The following is a 19,112-nucleotide window of genomic DNA, read 5'->3' as shown; positions in this document are numbered from 1 at the left end:
ACATACATTTATTTGTGCTTTTTTTTTTTTTTTTCTTTTCGTGAAAGATGATTTTTTTCCATCTTGCTTAGTTAAGGTACCAGCAAATGGTGAAGTCTGGAATGTTTTCAGGTTTTATCAATAAGGGTGGTTTAATTTTCCTCTACTCCCAGATAAACTGGAGAAAGTACCCGCAAATTACAAAATATACATTTTATTATATTTATTTAAATTATAAATATCATTATATTTATTATTATATGCAACTTGGTAGACCCCAGGAGCGCACTGTTTCAGAATATAAAAACAAACCTCTCAAACCAAAGATAATGTCCCTACAACCAAAGACCACTACAGACAAAGAGGACAAGAAGTGGGAGAGTACAAAGGTGACAAGAATGATCTTTCAAGAATGCAGCACAAAAATATGAAATGAAAGCCAAAAGTTGAAGCAAAATAACTTTTCACTCAGAAAATTAGACATTAAAATTCTTTACAGTTTTCTTGTCTGCGCATTTCTTGCCATCAAACATCTGCAGGGTATTTTGTGTCTATGGGATGGAGTAAGAAAATGTATTAAACACTCAATGCATTTTACTTTGAAGCAAAGCCTCCTAGGTGGACTACAGATAGAGCATAGCTGGTAGGTGAGAGCTGAGGTGACAAGGACCCTCCAGAGCACATGTGCTCACTGAACACAGCTTTGCTGTGCCCTGGAAATATTCAGGATGACACACTGCAGCAAACATTCAGGCTTGCCCACGTGGTTCATTCAGCAACCTACCAATTTTTTCAGTATTGCTGAGAAAGTCACAATGCTGAAATATTGCTGCTGAAAACTGGTCTGGCAGTTACTTGCGGTAGAATCATATTTTGTTCTTGAGATGAAAGAAGCATCCCTCCCAGCATCTCAAGCGCTGTTTATATGGACCCCAAATCCTGGTCAAAGGGGTTATACGAGTGTGAGCTTTGAAGTTCTGGCTCATTTCTCATTAATGAAATCACTTAATCAGTGGAGCGTACAAAGGAGAGTGACAAGTCCTTTAAAAGGCAACTGAGAAAGGGGGGCTGGTGCCTGAGTCCTTCTGAGTGGGAAAGAGGCTGAGTGCTCTGAAATTCCTTAGGTACCAGGCAGATAGTGAAGATAAAGTCTTAGATGAGGTAGTTTGCATGGCTTACAGCCAATACTAGGATAGGATGGGATAGGATGGGATAGGATAGGATAGGATGGAATGGAATGGAATGGAATGGAATAGAATGGAATGGAATGGAATGGAATGGAATGGAATGGAATGGAATGGAATGGAATAGAATAGAATAGAATAGAATAGAATAGAATAGAATAGAATAGAATAGAATAGAATAGAATAGAATAGAATAGAATAGAATAGAATAGAATAGAATAGAATAGGTGAAAGTGTTTTTACTGGGACCTTTAGCTCAACAAATTTAACACAAGGGATTTTCAGTCCTACATTTCCCTTAAAAGCATCTTTCAGATCAGTCACATTTGATAACTCATAACCGATCAATATGCATACTAACTCGAGAAGTATCACATGATTTGATAAAGTAAGTTAGAGTTACATATGTTACTGATGTATTTTAGCTGAGCAAGGAGCCATTCAGCTTTCTGTAGTAAAAAGTATAAAATAAGATACAAATAGTGAAGTGTGTCTTTTCGTTCACCTTCACTGATTGCATTCTAGTGGGGAAGAGGCTGACCCTAGGGCCTCCTCCAAACTGAAGGTGGCTGTGTGAGTTCAGGTTCCCCACGCCCTGGGCCTGTACCTGCTGGAGAAGAGCTCCCTTTCCCATCTTGGCCTTACAGATTTCTCCACGCTCTTTCCATAGCACCCTTCTCTCAGCACCCAGGAGATGGCAGCGGCACATAACAACCTTCTCTGATCTTTTTTTTATCGGAGCTTTTTTATGTTTTCTCCATGTTTGGGGTTGCATTGCTGTATTAATCTATCCTATTCATTAGTTAAGCAATTCATTTTAATATTCCGGGTTATTTTACAGCACATTTAAGTATGCTCAGTGTTCTTTTCCTCCTTATGTTAGGAAACTCCTTTCATTCCTGAATATTACAAAAATTTAGAGAAAACAGTAAAATCCTATAGTTTATCTAAATGGAGTAGATCTCATACATACATTCTTTTTTATATCTAACGTTTGTCTGCTAACATTCTTAAAGTTGTACAACAGAACAAAAGTCACAGCAATTAAAGAACATGAAAGAACCCACATATACAAAAATAAATATCTAAATCATAAGATGGATAAATACAGTTTTTGGTGGTTGGAGTCTTGAAGTTAATTAGGAAATTCTTTGTGTTCTGCAGAACTATTTATTTCTTGGTTTATTTTGCCTAAGATGAGTAATTTCCTTCAACCACATCTTTGGTCCTTAGTTCAGTTGCAAGGTGTAATCCAATCTGCTCAGCCAAAAGGGATGTTATTCTGTTTGTCAGTCTCTGACATTTCCGACTCAGCAGGGAGAAATGACAGCTGATTGCAAGGAGCTGCAGAAGAATCTCATGATTCTTAGTGACTAAGGCAGAGAATGTCAGATGAAATGCAATGTCAATAATTGCAAAGTGAGGCACAATCATTGACAAAGGTGTACTCTGAGCTGGCTACTACTGCTCAGGAAAGAGATTCTGGAGCAGCTCTGGAGAGTCTTCTGCAAATGCTAGCTCGGTGTTCATTGACATCTCAGAGACTTAGATGTCATTACGATGAAGTTACAACGAGGACACAAACCGAGCTTGTGCAGCTCTGTAATACACTGCATGCCCACACATGTGCAGATCTGATCTCAACGCTAGAAAGGCAGGCACAGACTTGAAATGATTCAGAGGAAGGCAACAGAATGGCCCAGACCTGCAATGTTAGGCAAAGTAGACTGTACCCGTTCAACCTGGGAAAGAGATACACAAGCATCTATTAAGGATATAGAATTGCACAAATGGTGGGGGAAGAGGAACTGCAATAACTGTGTACTCTCTCTCACAAGCTGAAAATGAGCAGCTAGTAAACAGGATCACGTGGCAGTGAATATAAGGCAGACTAAATATTGTTTTTTTTTCTTTTTTTTTTTCATTTTTCATTCACACTATGACTACAATACATAACTCTATGCCACAATGACTTTGGTGTATGGAAGTATTAGGTAAGTCCTAAGCGGTCATAGGTGGGACATAGACTAGGTAAAGGAATGCACTTATTTTTTCCTTCGTTAGGCTCTGTTCTCAAGTGATTTTACTGGACATATTCAGAGACAGGTAGCTGGACCTTTGGGATGATGCAGAATGTCAATTCTGTACTTAAGCCCCATGTCATGACACTGAGAGTGGTGTAAGTTAGCTGGGATCCTAGGTGGAGGAGATGACTTGGGTGTGTTGGCTCTGGCTGGGGTGTGCCACCACCTGCTTTTTGGTGGGCTCTTCCACTGCTTCATTAGAGCAGAACATTTCAGTTGGCCAGAGCTCCCTCCACCATGCCATGCCTGTCCCCAGTCCTCACACAGCTTCTGCCTGCTGGAGATACTGAGAAAGTCTCTGAGACATCCCTGTGCTGCTTCTTGCTCTCACAGGCCTCCAGTCCTTCAGGGCGGCATTGTATCCGATTCCTGCAGGATACTGCAATGGAAAGTTTTCACTTTTCATTTTGCAACTGCTGTCTTTTAGACTGCAAAGAACATAACACAGTTTATAATACAATATGTTGTAATTGATTATACAATTTAAGAAACAAAATCACACTGCATTGTGCCAAAATTAAATGCTCTCATTGGCTGCTTGTAATTTTCCCCTCTAGAATTATCTATGAAGGAAATACAAATGTTTGGCTTCTCATTCCTATCGGGACTATATTTCAAAATCTCTGAAAATCTTGTTGGAAAAAACATTTCCTCTCTTCTACGTTACTTTGCTTAGCAAAGCTGTGTTAAACCCACACAGAGCAGAGCTTTGTCCTTGGGAGGGAAAAGGATCAGATATTGCCTGAAGCTCACCAGGGATTTAATTCTTGTTATTAATTTTATACAGAAGCTGTCTGGATACTACAAAGAAAGGGCAGGAGCATGAACTCCTCAAATAGATCATCAGCAAAAATTTATTAGCAGTAACATATGTTGGGTCTGATTTGTCTGGCTTTTGATTCCACCTGGCATTTCTTTTAGTCTTTGACACAGGAAAAGAAGAGACAGCTAACTGAGATGTGGATCACCCATGCCTTGCTGCATGCTGTGACATTAACAAGGCATTATCATGATTTTAAAAGTATGAGTTTCTCCCTCTCTTTCTCTCTCTCTTTTATTTTTTTATTTTTTATTTATTTTTTTTTTTTGGCAACAGCCAGGTTTGTAGCCTGCAAGAGTGAGACATGCCAGCTTCAGCGACTGTGGTCATGTGTGATTCATTTGCTGGGGCTTCTCACCCACTGGGGACCTTGATGCCCAAGAGAGTGCATACAAGCAGCAGACATCCTGAATTAAAAGCAAGTAAGCCAAATGCCTTTGGGACCAAACCTTGCTCTGAAAGCAATCTTCCTTTGTATTTTTTGTGCAGATTTATCTCTGGAAAAGTTTGGCAACATCTGGGGCACTCAGGGATATTTTTGCATTGAAGATGTAATGTACGGTGGAAGATTTTCCCATGGAGAAGCAGAGGTCAGGCCTTGGAAAGCTGTACTGTAACAAGATGTCTGTGCAGAGCACTTTGTGCTCAGATCCTACGCCGAGCACAAAGACTCGGCATGAGCATCTATAGCCTCTGAACACTGCCTTCATGGCCAGCGCCAGTGCAAAGGCACCTGGCGCTTTAGCCCAAAGGTGCCAATACACAGGTATCAGAGGCTGAGCCTGCTGTTGGGAGGAAACAAGTTGCAGATGAACACGATTTTCCATGAGCAACAGCTGTGTCCCTCGTGGCCAAATCTCCCTCCCTGTCCATCTGCACTCCTGGGCCCCTCATGTTGGTGTCCATCGGATGGCATAAGCAGGATGCAGTAGCAACAGCTAATAGTAAGTTTACCCAAATCATTCTTGGTTTTCAATATAATTAAACTATACATGGAATCTTACAGGAGTATTGTGAAACAAATTAAACCATGATTAAACCATGATTGCTTCTCTGATTCACACCTAACGATTCATTAGTTATTATTAGAACAAATGCAGTGACTATGGGGTTGCACTCCTAAAGCATATGGATTCTGAGGGTTTTAATTTGGTGGTTATGTTTTGTTTTGTTTTGTTTTGTTTTGTTTTGTTTTGTTTTGTTTTTGCATACACATGGAAGTTGCTCAACAGAGGGAATTGCAAGTAGGTGTTGTGGTGATGTGCCCATGGGTGCCCCAAATCTTGTACCTTTTCTGGTACCTGTGCAAAGTGGATGAAAAATGATACTGACCTTGGGTGGTTTTGCATCATACAGAAATGACATAGTTTTGTGGGAAAAGAGAGATTTGAGTCTGTGGATCCACACTGCAAGATGAATTGTTCAAATATATAGGGACTGGAATAAGCATGTACTTTGGGAATGAGAGCTTTTTGCCAGGCCTGGATTTACAGAGAAGACTGTTTTGCTGCGTGCTCGAGGGGATAGGGTGATGGTAGCTGGATGCATGCAGATCAGGGTTGTGTCCAGAACTGCTTTGCTCCTTTCATTGAGACATTTCTTGCTCTGACAGCTTCTTAGTGAGCTCATCAGTGGTGGTGAAGGACTCGCCGTCCAAGCCTTGAGCGGCTCCAAGTTTCCATGACAGATGGCCTTCAGAGACCATCTGTCGTGGAAACACAAACATTTCTGACAGCCTTCCCTCTCCCAAGGGTTGACTCTTCCCGTATTTAAAAGCAGAAGCCTTTTCCCAATACCACCCTTGGCTTTAGCTCCATGACTCGAAGTCCAACATCAGCTGTCCTGTGCCATGGTCCAGCTGCCTGCACTGTACACTACAGTGCCTGCATGCACATGTAATGATGCAACAGCAAGAGCTGCAAAAATTCCATGTGTGTATACACATGGCCTTTTTTTTTCATTTGGTTAGGAAGCAGCTGCAGTTGCATGGAGGCTGTTCCTTAAAAGTGAAGAATTTGAACACAATTAATAATCCCTTGCCAGGGTGATGCCCTTGGACAAACAAAAACTAATCCAGACCGTGTTTCTGCCTTCTTGCAACTTTTAATCTTCCATGTAAGCTACTGGGAACGTTTCTATGGTTACCTCCTAGAATATCAGTCTGCCAACATCAGGTCATTTCCATCGTGGAACTTAAATTCAAGCTGGTCTTTTAGCTGTGCTGAGCTTTAGTACTGATTTTAGACTCCTGAAGAGCTGGAGGTGTACAACTTAGAGGTGAGTTCACCACTGGTTTTGTAGTGTCTGTCACAATGTTGATAGTGATACATGATGGAAAATCAGCAAGGGAAAGGCAAAATACCAAGAGTTTCATGTCCAGAAATTGTGAAGTCATGGGGCATAATGGCTATGGCAAAAAAGACTAATGATCATTTCATTAGGTTATCTCTTGTTTCAGGCTCTGGAAATCTCTGGAATTGCTGTCAGGAAGGTAAGCACAAAGACAACTTTTTTAACATTGAATGCATTAATGTCATTCAGCAAAGTAGGTAAGATTTGTTATTCTCATCAAGGAACTGTGCGTGTTCATACAAGGGGTAAGCCATTTGCAAATGTGACAATAGATCAGATATATCCCTTCTCATAATAAGGAGAAGTGGGAATTTCGATGCTGTCTGGGCTACTGTATTTCTGCACTCAGCAGCTAATCACAATAACACATTCTCTAAGCCAAAATTCTTCCTGACCTGAGTTTGAATGCATGTGCAGCAGTGAAATATATCCCTCTAAGTGCAGTTTCTATTATCAAGTTGGATTAGAAATACGCTGTGAATATGAGAAAGAATTTTGAACCTTGTTGTCAGCTCTAAGCAGAACAATCACTTCTTTTTCTTTTCAAACCAGGGAGGTCATGTTGCTGATAGTCACAAAAATAAGCTTTTTCGAGTCAGCAGCTTTGCCTGATCTGTCGAAAATGTCACTACTTGCTGGTAAATATTCCAAAAGCCAGAAGTCTTTGTTTCAAAACCCAATTATGGTGGCTGACTGACAACAATGCACTTACTTATCACAGCATCCAAAACACCTGGCCACTTAAAAGCAACAATGCAAATAGTTAGGGCATCATAATTCTTGCAGTGCCCGAATAGCGAACAAAATTATTCCTATTAAGCATGAATTTTATGATAGTACAAGGACCTTAATTCTGACCCAAATGAAATGCTATTGTTCCACTGGTAAATTCAAAATGCAAACACAACACAAAGACGTTTTACAACAAGGGTATAAAAATTATATATATGTAGTTTCATGACATATCTTGCATAGCAGTGACATTATTCCTGGTTTCAGTGCCAAACAAAGTCAAAAACAAATCTGAGGCACAGAACAGATCTCTGAATATGGTTAGAGAAAATTCTTTAAGCCATGGCAACTAACTCAGAAACTCAGAGGCTTGTAAAATACCTTCAGTAAAAGGTAAATAGAGTATAAAGATTTAATGCATGCCTAGAGGTCTGTCTGGGTGTCAGGCCAACTAATCATGCTGCTGAAGGCATGAATTCTTGCTTTATGTAGGGATTTACAAGTGACCTGGGACTCCATTAGGAAACCCAAAGGATTAAAAAGGGGGAGCTGTAGGGAAGATCCCAGACGGTTTGCTTGGAAATTGTACCTGTACTTAGCAAACACTGCAGGGCTACGTCTATAACACGGGATCCAGAAGGCAGGAATCAACATCCTGAAGAAGGGGTTAGCAGGTCTGGTGTCATAAAAAAAAGATGTCAAGCAATGGGCTGAAGTTTTTAATGCATTGAAGAGGAGAGGTGGTTGGTGGAAGCATCTCCCCCTCTCCAGGCTTGCTAAAAGCTCTGCATGCAGGTGTACTGCCTACTGTTTTCTTGCTGCAGCTGTGGCATGAACTGAGGATGGGGCTGAAGGAAGCATCTGAAAGACCTTTGGCTGCTGGCAAAAGGGAGAAAAGCCAAAAAATTAGCCTGCTGATAAGGTGTTTGATTGGAGGGCAGAGAGTCAAAATCAGTGAGCGGTTTGGGTGCTTTGCTCTGGAAAGGAGGAGTGCGACCCTTCAGGATGGTGGAGTTGGGAGCAGAGAAAGAGGAGGTCCTTCCTCCCTCCTCACCTGCCAAGGAGGAGGGAGGGCAGTGGGCATCCCCGGGGGGCTGGTGCAGGGACGTGAGCTCTGTCTGTGGATGTCTGTGGCTGGCTGTGAGTGGCATGGGGAAGTGGTGAATGCCCCAAGGGCCTTGCGGGAGGGACACAGCACGTGGGAAACCTGACTGTGCTGAGCTGCAGGTAGCGGGGCTGGATCTGGGGATCCACCCTCCATGGGGACACCACCCAGGTCCTGTGGGGTTGCTCCTGGGGAGGGAGTCCCACATAAGAGGCTCCTGGCCAGCCCCTGCTCTTGATGCCCATGCAGAGGCTCTGTGTGGCTCAGTCTCCGCTTCTTTTCTCTCCTTGCAGAGCACAAACAACGTCAACAGCTCCAGCATCATCAGGCACAGAAGAACAGACCAAGAAGAACCGCTCAGAGCTGCCATGCCCCACACATCACACACATCCATCTGTTCTCCTCGTGCCCCAGAGCAAATCACTCAGCATGGCAGGTAAAGCCTCTCTGCAACCTGCACCTGGAGTTTGCACCTGTGCCATGGTAGCCTCTGCGCATGAACCAGGATTCCTCCTTCCCTTCATTAACTACACAGGTATTTACAGGAAACTTGCTCTGATGGAAGTACCAATGCAGCTGCTCTGTCCAGTCTCCCACCCTGGAGCAAAACAAGGCTTTGCTGCTGCCCTTGGATTAGATGCCAAGGGATGCTCCACGTTTCCCTGGTCCAGACCCCTCTTTCTTCATGAGCCCTCTGCACCTTGCTGTAATGCATTAAACCACAGTGCTCCTCACAGCGATGGCCTGCTTGGAAGAAGAAAACTGGGGTCTTCGTAGGCTATTGAGTCTCCACCACGGACTTGCTGTCTCCATGCTCTCATTCCCACAAGAATGGTTTTTTTTTTTTTTTTCCTAAGGTGAAGACTTCCCATTCAACCTTACTTACAACCAACAATCCAAACTTCTTCCCAGCCATGTTTGTGCAGCTATGCGCCTCTGTCACGTGGACCAGCTTCATGAACATGTTTCCTAATTAAACCTGAATGGTACATAAGAAAATGTCTTCTATAACTAATTATTTCATGCACAATCTGAAAACTAGTTAAGATTGTGTTTATGGTGTTATTGGATGTGTGTTCCTTTTCCAGCGTAGCTGAGAAAGGAAGCATTTGTCTGAACTAAAGTCAGATAGGGCTGTCCGCAGCCATCAGACACACTGTGGCTTTGTCTCTGGCGTCAAAGGAGATTTAAGGCAATTCTCTGTCTTTGACGCTGCCTGGCAACATTGGGAAGGCTTTTTTTCCTAATCTGTGGAACAGTAAGAAAGCCATTAAATGGTGCAGAGAAGGAAGGAGGGCACAGACATGACGTCTGTCTGTGCTGGCAGGGAGACTCTGCCTTGACGCTGGGAGGGAGACCACCAAGATGCGTCCTTGCCACAGGGGAGGCACAGCCAAAGGTTCAACCCACATGTTTGTACCGAGCAGTGTTTTTGACATTTGCTTCCCACAAGATTTTCCTTCTCATTAGTGCTTGGTTCATCATTTTGTGTTACTAACATACATCTTCAATGTGAAACTAAAAAAAAAAATAAAAATCTTCTGCAGATCTATTTAATGAGACACGAGCACAAATGGCATTACAAGATAATTCTTAAATATGTGAGCATTAAATCTGATGGAGAATTTATGCAATCGAATCACTTATTTATTTAGATGTTCAAAGCACCTATCCATAACAGTGAGTAAATTAAAAACATGCAAGCAGGGATAATCCCACAGGATAAAGCCAGTACTAATCTCTCAGTCTTTTGCCGGAGACAGGCTGTCTAATAGATTTTTCCATTCTCAAGTATTCGGGCTCAGTTTGATCCCCTTTTTGCGTGAGGGAAATGCTCTGTATTTCTAAGTCCCTGTCATTAAATCCCAATCAGGCTGCTGTGAAACGCAGCCCTAGGAACCGCACAATGAGGTTGGGTGCCTCCGCTGGCATGGTGTGTCAGGGATGTCTCTGGACAATTAAATGTGATTTTTTGTACTTTTCTGTTATTCCTGCACTGATGACGTTTTATTATCTCAGCTAGACAGGGCTGCAGCCCATTCCGGAGAATGAGAAATGGAAAGACCCAAAGAAGAGGTTTGAAAAGCTACCAGTAGGCAAACTGAAAAACTCCCCTCGAAGTGCTAATTTTTTCTTTATTGCACTAACAACAGCATACATTGCTGTTCTTGGCCAATACTGGTATGTTTGTTTAAAAAACAAACATATGAAACCCCCAAAGTGCTTCTGGTAAAAAATAAAATAAAAATAAAATAAAAAATTATTAATTCTGAAACAAAATATTTCCTTGGTGTTGCAGAGCCTGTAACCCAGATGTTGCTACTTGCTGCTGCAAGTCTGGAGCGACTTGCTGCTAGCTGGGAGTCGCTGAGTACCACCCGCCAGATACTTCATGTGTTCTCAGAATCAACAGGCAGCTGCCATGGCTGGAAGAGTCAAGGTCATACTCAGGAATAATGAGATAGCCAAACTCAGGTTGGTGGGGACCTCAGGAGGTCTCTAGACCAACCTTCTGCTCAGAGCAGGATCAGCTTGAGGTCAGACCAGGTTGCTCAGGGTTTTATTCAGTCTGGTCTTGCAAACTTCAAGGAGGGAGACTGCACAACCTCAGATACAGACATCTGCCCCACATGGGGACACGGAAGTGTTGATGTCTTAATGCTGAGCTGAAACCTGCTTTAAGAGACAGCTGGGGCTTCTCCCTCTGTCTCTACCTGGCATGGTACAGTGGAGAAATGACAGTTCTTACACTAACTCTGCTTCCCAAAACATCATCCCTGTGGTTGTTATCACACCCGGGAGCTGCTGCAGTGGAGTATGGCTCTGCTGGGCCAGGCACTGTGCAAAGAGCATGAAAAGAGACCTGCTGCCCTAAGGAGCTGGATAGATATCCCTGGGTATGGTCAGGTCCTGCCCGAAAGCACTGAAGCTTTGCTCTCCTAAAGGCTGCACAGAGTCCCGAAATAACTGGGCTCTGTATAAATGGCTCTTTTAATTCAATTACTTAGTAAAATTGATTTGATTAAGAGCACAGCCTAGATGGGATTATTGCAGGGCTGCAGAGAGGGCTTGCTATGCTCTTAGAAGTAAGAGGAAGGACTCACACCACTGAAAATTCAGACATCAGCAGCATCAGCACTGCCTTTTGAGCATTTTCCCCTGCTCATAGTGTCGTTGAGGAGGCTGCAGGGTGAAGACGTGGCACAGTGGGCCTTGCTGTGGTCTCCTGCTGCTGTGGGCACTGCAGACTGACTTTGGAGCACCCAGCAGTGCCAGCACAATGGTGTGCATGGTTTGGAGCCCGTGAGGCTGCCTCATGGGGTGCCCTCCACAGGGGTGGGTGCAATTATCAGGGTAGCAGTGCAGATGATGCTAGCACAGGTTTTTGTAGAGACAGTGTTACTTGGCTCTTGGTTGTCTGAAGGGATGCCTCAGAGGCACATTAGGCGCTGGAGGTCTCAATGAGCTTTGTGGGCAGCATCTCTTGGTCAGGAGAGCGGTGCCTGAGGTGTAGCTGCACAGGACGTGCAGCTGACAGTCATCCAGTGCCTTCCACAAGCTTCTGGTACCGTCATGGAGCACGACTCACCCTGTGCCTGTGGCAACATTTGTGGCAACATTGCAGCTTTGGCCACAGCATCTTACAGGAGCCACCGTTTGTGGTAAGCCGGTCCTCTCTCCTGTATGGGGAATAGTTTCCCTTGTGGCCCTCACCATCAGATAATGCTGGCCTGGGACATGAATCCCTTCTCTGCCACCCTCCTTGGTGCCAAGCACATGGAGAGCTCAGGAGCCTTGCCAGGGCTGGGGCTGGCCTCTGGAGTGCCCATGACTGCACACAGCTTGATGACAGTTTCCGCCTGTGTTTGGGGTGGGAGGGAGCCTGAAAATAGTTCCCACTGTAGGAACAAGGCCAGGTCTTCACACGCTACCTTCTTCATTCTCTGGCCTCTGCCACGAACCAAGGCTGACAGGCTGGATCCCTGCAGCCTCAGAGCTGGAGCCCATCTTCTAGCTCTCCTGGCCAGCAGGATGTCTTCCTGCACATGCAGGCATCTTGGCTCCTAATACATTTTCCCCAATGAAAACAAAGTGGCTTAGAGCTCAAGGTATCACAACCTATAAACATTTCAGCCCCTGCCACCCCCAGCCATCTCCTGCAGTCCCCTGGATAGAGCTATTATAAAACCCAGCTCCTGATAACTCATCCTGGCAACACAGGGGAGATTTTGGTTTAATTGCAGTTGTTAATTCATTTTATCACTGCAAACTCTGCAACCTGATGGGAGAAGTGAAATTGCGTTAATGGATGGCTCCAATCTCTCAGCGCTTGGTGGACAGTTTAGCAGTGAGCCCTTCACTCTCCTGTCCTTGGCCAGAACTGCCTGCCACGCTCCCCAGCTCTCCTCCTGAGAACCCCTCCAGCTGGGCAAACTCAGGCTGCCAAATGGCCCTCCTTGCTCTAGGTCTCTGTGATGGCAGCAGAAGACAGGCCATTACCAAACCTGTGGGTAAAGGTGTCTGGCAAACAGCTCTGCAGCAGCATCAAGGCTGCAAAGCTCTTGTGAGGACCCCTTTGGAGGGCTTGCTGCAGGGAAAAGAGCTCAAGTTCTGCTGCTCTGTAGGTAATAAGCTGAGCAGCTGCCGCTGCTTGGTGGGAAGCTGCATGCCCAGCATGAGTTTGCAATGGATATCCAAGGGTACCAGCCTTCCTAGGAGAGCAGAAGGAAGCCTCGGTTCCTGCATTACCTGGCAGCAGCAAGTCCCCTGCATGCAGATACTGGCATGGGGGACATGGAACCTCTGTGGGAATGGCCAAAACCATCACAGCTGCCTTCTGCTGTGCCAGTGTGAGACCAATGTGTGGTGAAGCCAACTCTCGTGCAGTCATACTGGTTGTCCCCTGCAGTCCTGGTGGCTTCCTGTTCTCTTTGCTAACCAAGGCAACAGGGTCCCACCAGTCCGGTCCTTGCTTTTCCTCCCCGCTCCTGTGGTGCTAGGTTTGACAGCCACACTTCTTTTTCCTCATACCATCTCATTAGCTCTCTTAGTCTCTGCTCTTCCTTCTGGCTCCAATAAACCCCTCCTTGCAACGTTCTCTGTTTCCCATTAATCATTGTTTACTAGATATGTACATATTTATTGCTTTTTATCTTGTTTAATCTATCTGGTCTTACAGTCCCTATTCATTGTTGCTGCTTCCTTCCTAACTCCCACCCATTTATCTTCGTCTGCTGTTGCATCTGCTTGAGTACGATTTGATTATCGCCTGCCAGTCCTCATGCCAGCCCCATGCTCTGTGGTGTGACTTGATTCTGCAGAACAGCAGGTCTCCTAAAATCATCATTACCTGAGTTACAGTGGAGATGGGAAGAGATCCCTCCCCCACCCTCCTCCAGATCTGGTGTCCTCTCTGCCTTGCTTAGGAGGGAAGTGGATTTAACATGCAATGGGTCATCTGTCTTTGGGGGCCTAAAAGATTCCCAGGTATTTCATTCCACAGCTAGATGCACCCAGCAGAAGAGCTCCCTGTTTCAGCCAGAGGTCCATCTAAACCTTGTACCTCCGACAGTAATGTCCAGAAAACTATGAGCTCTTCTTTCCTCATGGTCTCATTCACCACAAAAGGAGCAATCGAGAGCATGGCTTTTCTGGAAAAAAAAAAAAAAAAACATCATGAGGCACCTGGGAGACTCAGGAAAAATCACGGGCTTCTTTCTAAGTCACAAATGGCCATACATGGTAAGATGGCTCAGAAATGTATCTGCTTTGAAACTGTGCCACTCTGATGCCAGCAGCTCAGCTGTGGTCCCTTTTGCATCTCTCTCCATGGCGTGGAGCAAGAACATCATCCAGTGTGGCAGCTGAACATACCTATGTGACCAATGCTATGGCAAATGGCACGCAGTGAGCCAGAAGCCAGTCCCACCTTTCTGCAAGCATTCGCCTTTCCACGTGGTTTGCTCAGGGTCTTTGGTGACTTTCTGAACTCCAGCTAGGCCGGGGTGTAATATTCCAAAAAGACACAAATCAATTCAGTCATTTAATTAGCTGCCTTATTAGATGGAAGCTCTGTGCAAGGCAGATTGATATCGGGCAAGAGCTCTGGGGGCAAAAGCAACGCAACCTAGAACATCTCCTCAGAGAAGGTACAGCCGCCTACCGACCTCAGGGGTGGGATGGAGAAAAGCTGCTGGCTTTAGGCCAGCATAACAGTATTTGTAACAGCTAACAGCCTTGAAGTTGGAGGTTTCCTAGATACTGGTGGGAACAATAAACTCCCAGTTAAACCGGAGCTAGTGTGGGATATGCTGCTGCACCTGAATGCATAGAGGTCCATGGGGGCTAATGAGAGTCACCCGAGAGCACTCAGGCAGCTGGCTGATGTCTTCAAGGGACCTCTCTCAATTAATTTTCAATGGCATTGGGAATCCAGAGAGGTCCCGGTTGACTGGAAGCTGGCAAATGTGGTCCCAATTTTCAAGAAGGGCAAGAAAGAAGAACCTGGCAATTCCAAGTGTGTCAGCCACAGTTCTGTGCCTGGTATTTTATTTTTTTTATTTTTTGGGTGGTCCTTTGTGGACTCAAGAGTTGGACTCGATGATACTCGTGAGTCCCTTCCAACTCAGATAGTCTGTGATTGTCCAAATGGCCTGCTGCAGCAAGGCCACCCCGAGCAGGGGGCCCAAGTCCAGGCAGCTTTTGAAGATCTCCCAGGAGGGAGCAAGCAGTGCAGGGCTCTGGCACCACTGCAGAGAGCCTGGCTCTGTCCCCTCTGCAGCCTCCCTGCAGGTGCTTACAGACATTGCCAGCTTCCTCCTGAGCCTCCTCTTCTCCAGCTCCCTCAGCCTCTCCTCACAGCAGAGCTGCTCCAGTCCCTCCCGCATCTTGGTGGCCTTCCACCGGACTCACTCCAGTGTGCCCAGGTCTGTCTCGGACTGGGGAGCCCAGAATCGGTGCCAGCACTCCAGCTGTGGCCTCCCCAGAGCTGAGCAGAGCAGAGGATCACCTCTCTGGAGCTGCCGGCAACACCGTGCCCAATGCAGCCCAGGACAGCGTTTGCCTGCTGTGCGGCCAGGCCTCGTTGCAGGCTCACGGTCAAGTTGGTGTGCGGCAGGACTCCTGGGTCCTTTCCAGGCGCGTGCCCGCAGCCTGTCCCGGTGCTGGGCTTGTTCCTCCTCAGGTGCAGCACTCTGCTCTGCTCCTCGGTGAACCCCACGAGGTTCCTACCAGCCCATTTCTCCAGCCTGGCCGGGTCCCTCTGGGTGGTGTCCCTCTGGTGACTCAGCCACTCCCCTGGTTTTGTGTCATCCCCAGATTTATTGAGGGTGCACTCTCCCCATCATCCAGACCGTTAACGAAGCTGTTAAACGGAACTGGAGCCAGCACTGACCCTGGAGCATTCTGCTCGTTGATGGCCTCCTACTGGACTCCATGTCGCTGACCTCCAGCCCCCGAGCCCGGCCGATCAGCCCGGTTCTCAGCCCGCTCCCTGCCTGCCCATTGGGATGGGATGGGATGGGATGGGATGGGATGGAGGTGGCACCAGGACAGGGAGAGGCACTGGTACCCGCAGTGGGGCAGGGACTGGGATGGGGGCAGGACAGGGTTCTTTCCAGGCACGTGCCCCCAGCCTGTCCTGGTGCTGGGCTTGTTCCTCCCCAGGTGCAGCAATTTGCACTTCTCCTCGCTGAGCCACCTGGGGTTCATGCCTGGGCAGGGCACAGCCCCAGATGCCCACGAGAGCAGCAGCACCAGGCCGTGACTGCGCAGGAGGCATCTGGGTGCCGCCGTGGCCGGGCCACAGCAGCAGTGCAGGCTGGCAGGAGAGCAGAGCCCCAGCTGCGGGGTCAGAGGCTGTGGTGAGGAGGAGGCCAGGCTGGGGTGATGAGATCGGAGCATGGGCTGGGCTGGAGACCCCAGGCTGGAAACACCTTCCTGGGAGCGGCTGCGGAGACGCAGGCTGGAGCGGGGCAGTGGGTGCTGTCAGGGCAGCAACGCAACAGGGCAAAGAGTGGGCACGGCATCGGGAAAGGGAGGAGAAAGCAGCAGGGGGTGGGGATGGCAATGAGCACTGTGCTGTTTGCAACACTGACTCGTTTTCCATGATTTTATTTGTTCTCTGTGTGGTAGAATAGGACCCTGATGACCTTTGGGTCCTTTCGGGCCGGAGTGAGTCCCAGCTGCTGTCCGGCCCTGGTCTTGGAGAGTCTTCTATTGTCGCCGGCGGGGTGGCCTCTTCTTGGGTGGTGCAGAGGCCTGGGAGGAGTTTGTCTTCCTCTTGGGGGCTCGCCGGGGCCCCCCAGGTGGGCAGCCCCTGCCCCGCCTGGCGGTGGAGGGACCTGTTGCGGCCTCCTGTGGCTCCTCTTGAGGTGCTGCCTGCTCCATGGGGACTGCAGCAGGGGGGGAGTGAGGGCGGCTGCCATTCCCTCGAAGGGCATCTCTTGATGTGCCGGGCACCTCATCCCTGCTGGAGCTGGCAGGCTGGAGAGGGGGGACTGGGTCAGGTGCAGGAGCCACTCCTTCAGGGCGAGATGGGCCGGGTTCTGGCACAGGGCTGGCCTCCCGATGCTCGGCTGCAGGGGGAACGTTGAGGCCCAGCAGGCGGTGGGCCTCCCTGCCACACTGTCGCACGGCGACGTCCAGGAGGTGACGCACAAATGTCGCCGCGTTCTCGCTGAGGTCTTCCTCCAGCAGCTGGACCAGCATCTCTTCCCCCAGTCCGAAGAGGCGCAGGGTCTCCCTGATGGCGTTCTCCAAGATGAGCGCCTGCGAACGCCGTGTTTGGAAAATGCGCCCCAGCTCCTGGCGCACCCAGGAGAGCAGGGGCTGGAGCAGAGCAGGGTGCTCCCGGAAGAGTTGTCCCCAGGTGTCCGCGGGGAGGCCGCCCACCAGAGGGCTGGGTGCCAGCCATGCAGCCCATGGCCAAGCTGCGTGGGCGTCAGGGCGGCTGTCGGCATCGATGGATGCTGCTGCCGACGGGCTGATGACCAGCTCCTCAAACTTGTCATCAGACTGCACCGAGTGCTTGATTGATGTCAGCCTCCGCCTGCAGAGCGGGCACTCGGGCTTGCTGTCAGCCCACTGCTGGATGCATGGGAAGCAAAATTGGTGGTGGCATGGCATGGTGAAAGCGGGGCTGCCCCAGGTGTCCAGGCATATGGGGCAGCGGGTGTCCAATGCCGCGTCCATGCTTGCCACCAGCTGCAGTGGGCTGGGGGGAGCAGCAGGTGACGATGCGCTCCCTGGTACAGACGCTGCAGCAGCGGGTGTCGCTCTGGAAGAGGAAGAGAGGGGCCACTGTCATTCTCTGGCCTGGGGAGGGTCCCTCAAGGAGGAACTCTCCGCTGGCAGATAGAGGTGTCCCTGCGCTGCCTACCTCTGCTGCTGCAGGTGCTCCTCCTGGATGTCCCAGCTGCCTGGTCGGAGCAGGGCTGGGAGAAAAGCAGAGGTGGCTCTGGGGATGTGAGCCTCTGAGAGCTACACGAAGCAGCTCTGAGACCACGAACCAGCACCAAGGCACAACTAATGCCTCACTCCAGTCCTCACACAACCGCTCGGCTGGAGGGGAGGCACAAGTCGCTGGGCTGAGCTGCCGTGCCCAGATTTAAGCAGTGAGGGCCACGCAGTCACAAATCGTCACCTGGAGCCATCCCAGAGCATCAGCGGGATGTCACAGACAGTTGCCAGGCACATCGCCACCCACCAGTAGGGGACATCGCCCCTGGGATGTCACAGCCCATCACTGCGACATCACAATGGGCCATCCTCACCTGCAGCACGTTCTCTCCAGCAGTTCTCCAGCCCCAGCACATGTTTCTGGGGTTACCTCAGTTCCACTGCCTACTCCATCCACCACGTCTTGTGGGCTTGGCGTTGGTGTTTCATATCAACCCCTGAGGCCCTGAGGCCTTGGCTGTGTCTTCCCAGGGCCCCTTTGGGCCCTTCTGCCTATGGCACACAGCCACAGGCATGCACAGCAAGAGGGTTTCTTCCAAAAAACCTCATGCTTCCCTCTGAGGCTGCAGGACAAAGTCGTACAGGCTCTCCCCATCTCCGGCACTGCTGGCCAGCCCTCTGGGATGTCCAGGTCCTTCCAAGTGAGGTCAAAAGGAGTCCCTGGCTGGCTCTCGGAGATCTTCTCCTCCTTGTAGGGCAATAAGAATGATATAAAGGTGTTAGAGAGCATCCAAAGGAGTGCAACAAAGATGCTAAAGGGTCCAGAGGAGAAGACATATGAGGAGTGGCTGAAGTCACTCGGATTGTTCAGCCTGGAAGAGGCTGAGGGGAGACCTCATTGCAGTCTACAGCTTCCTCATGAGGGAGAGCGGAGAGGCAGGCGCTGGTCTCTCTCTTCCCTCTGGTGACTTGTGATTCAGCGATAGGACCTGAGTGAATGGCCTGTAGCTCGCCCGGCACCACTAGCAGGGCTTACATAGGCTACAATTAAAAGAAGAATAAAAGCCGTGACAGTTCCACAGACAATGTCTTGGTCTGACTCAGAAGCGAGTTCACAGCAGTGCCTGTGGGTGCTGCTAGCAACGGCGTTTATGGGGGACTCTCGCCTTGAGTCCTGGGATACTCTGACTCGCCAGGACACTCTCTAACAGTTTGTGACTCTCTAGGACACACTGTGAGACTCTGTGATGATTTCTTTCCATTTACAAATGTTTCAAACACAAATCACAAAATCACTCTTCTGTGCCAATGGTTACATAAGAAGCCCCCAATCCCTTTTTTTGCATCTTCTCAAGACTTAGCAGAACACTGAAGGACGTGCTCATGGAAGAACCTTTCCTTCTGCTGCCTTACTTTCGTGTGCTGCAACAGAAGATCCATGATCCAGTATGCTTCCT

At 48.2% G+C, this 19,112-nt stretch overlaps 1 long non-coding RNA gene across 1 annotated transcript; it reads left to right on the top strand.

Annotated features, from left to right (window-relative positions):
- The first annotated feature begins 5,025 nt into the window (after positions 1-5,025).
- LOC310883290 lies at positions 5,026-12,391 on the top strand. Its single transcript, XR_014573465.1, has 3 exons — positions 5,026-6,344; positions 6,526-6,558; positions 8,550-12,391. It is a non-coding gene; the product is annotated as an uncharacterized lncRNA (long non-coding RNA).
- Positions 12,392-19,112: the final 6,721 nt, after the last annotated feature.

Source organism: Anser anser (assembly GCF_964211835.1).
Source record: "Anser anser genome assembly, chromosome: 18".
In the NCBI taxonomy this organism is placed as follows: domain Eukaryota; kingdom Metazoa; phylum Chordata; class Aves; order Anseriformes; family Anatidae; genus Anser; species Anser anser.
The sequence above is the reverse complement of the archived record's forward strand: the minus strand, read 5'-3'. Positions and strand labels throughout refer to the sequence as shown.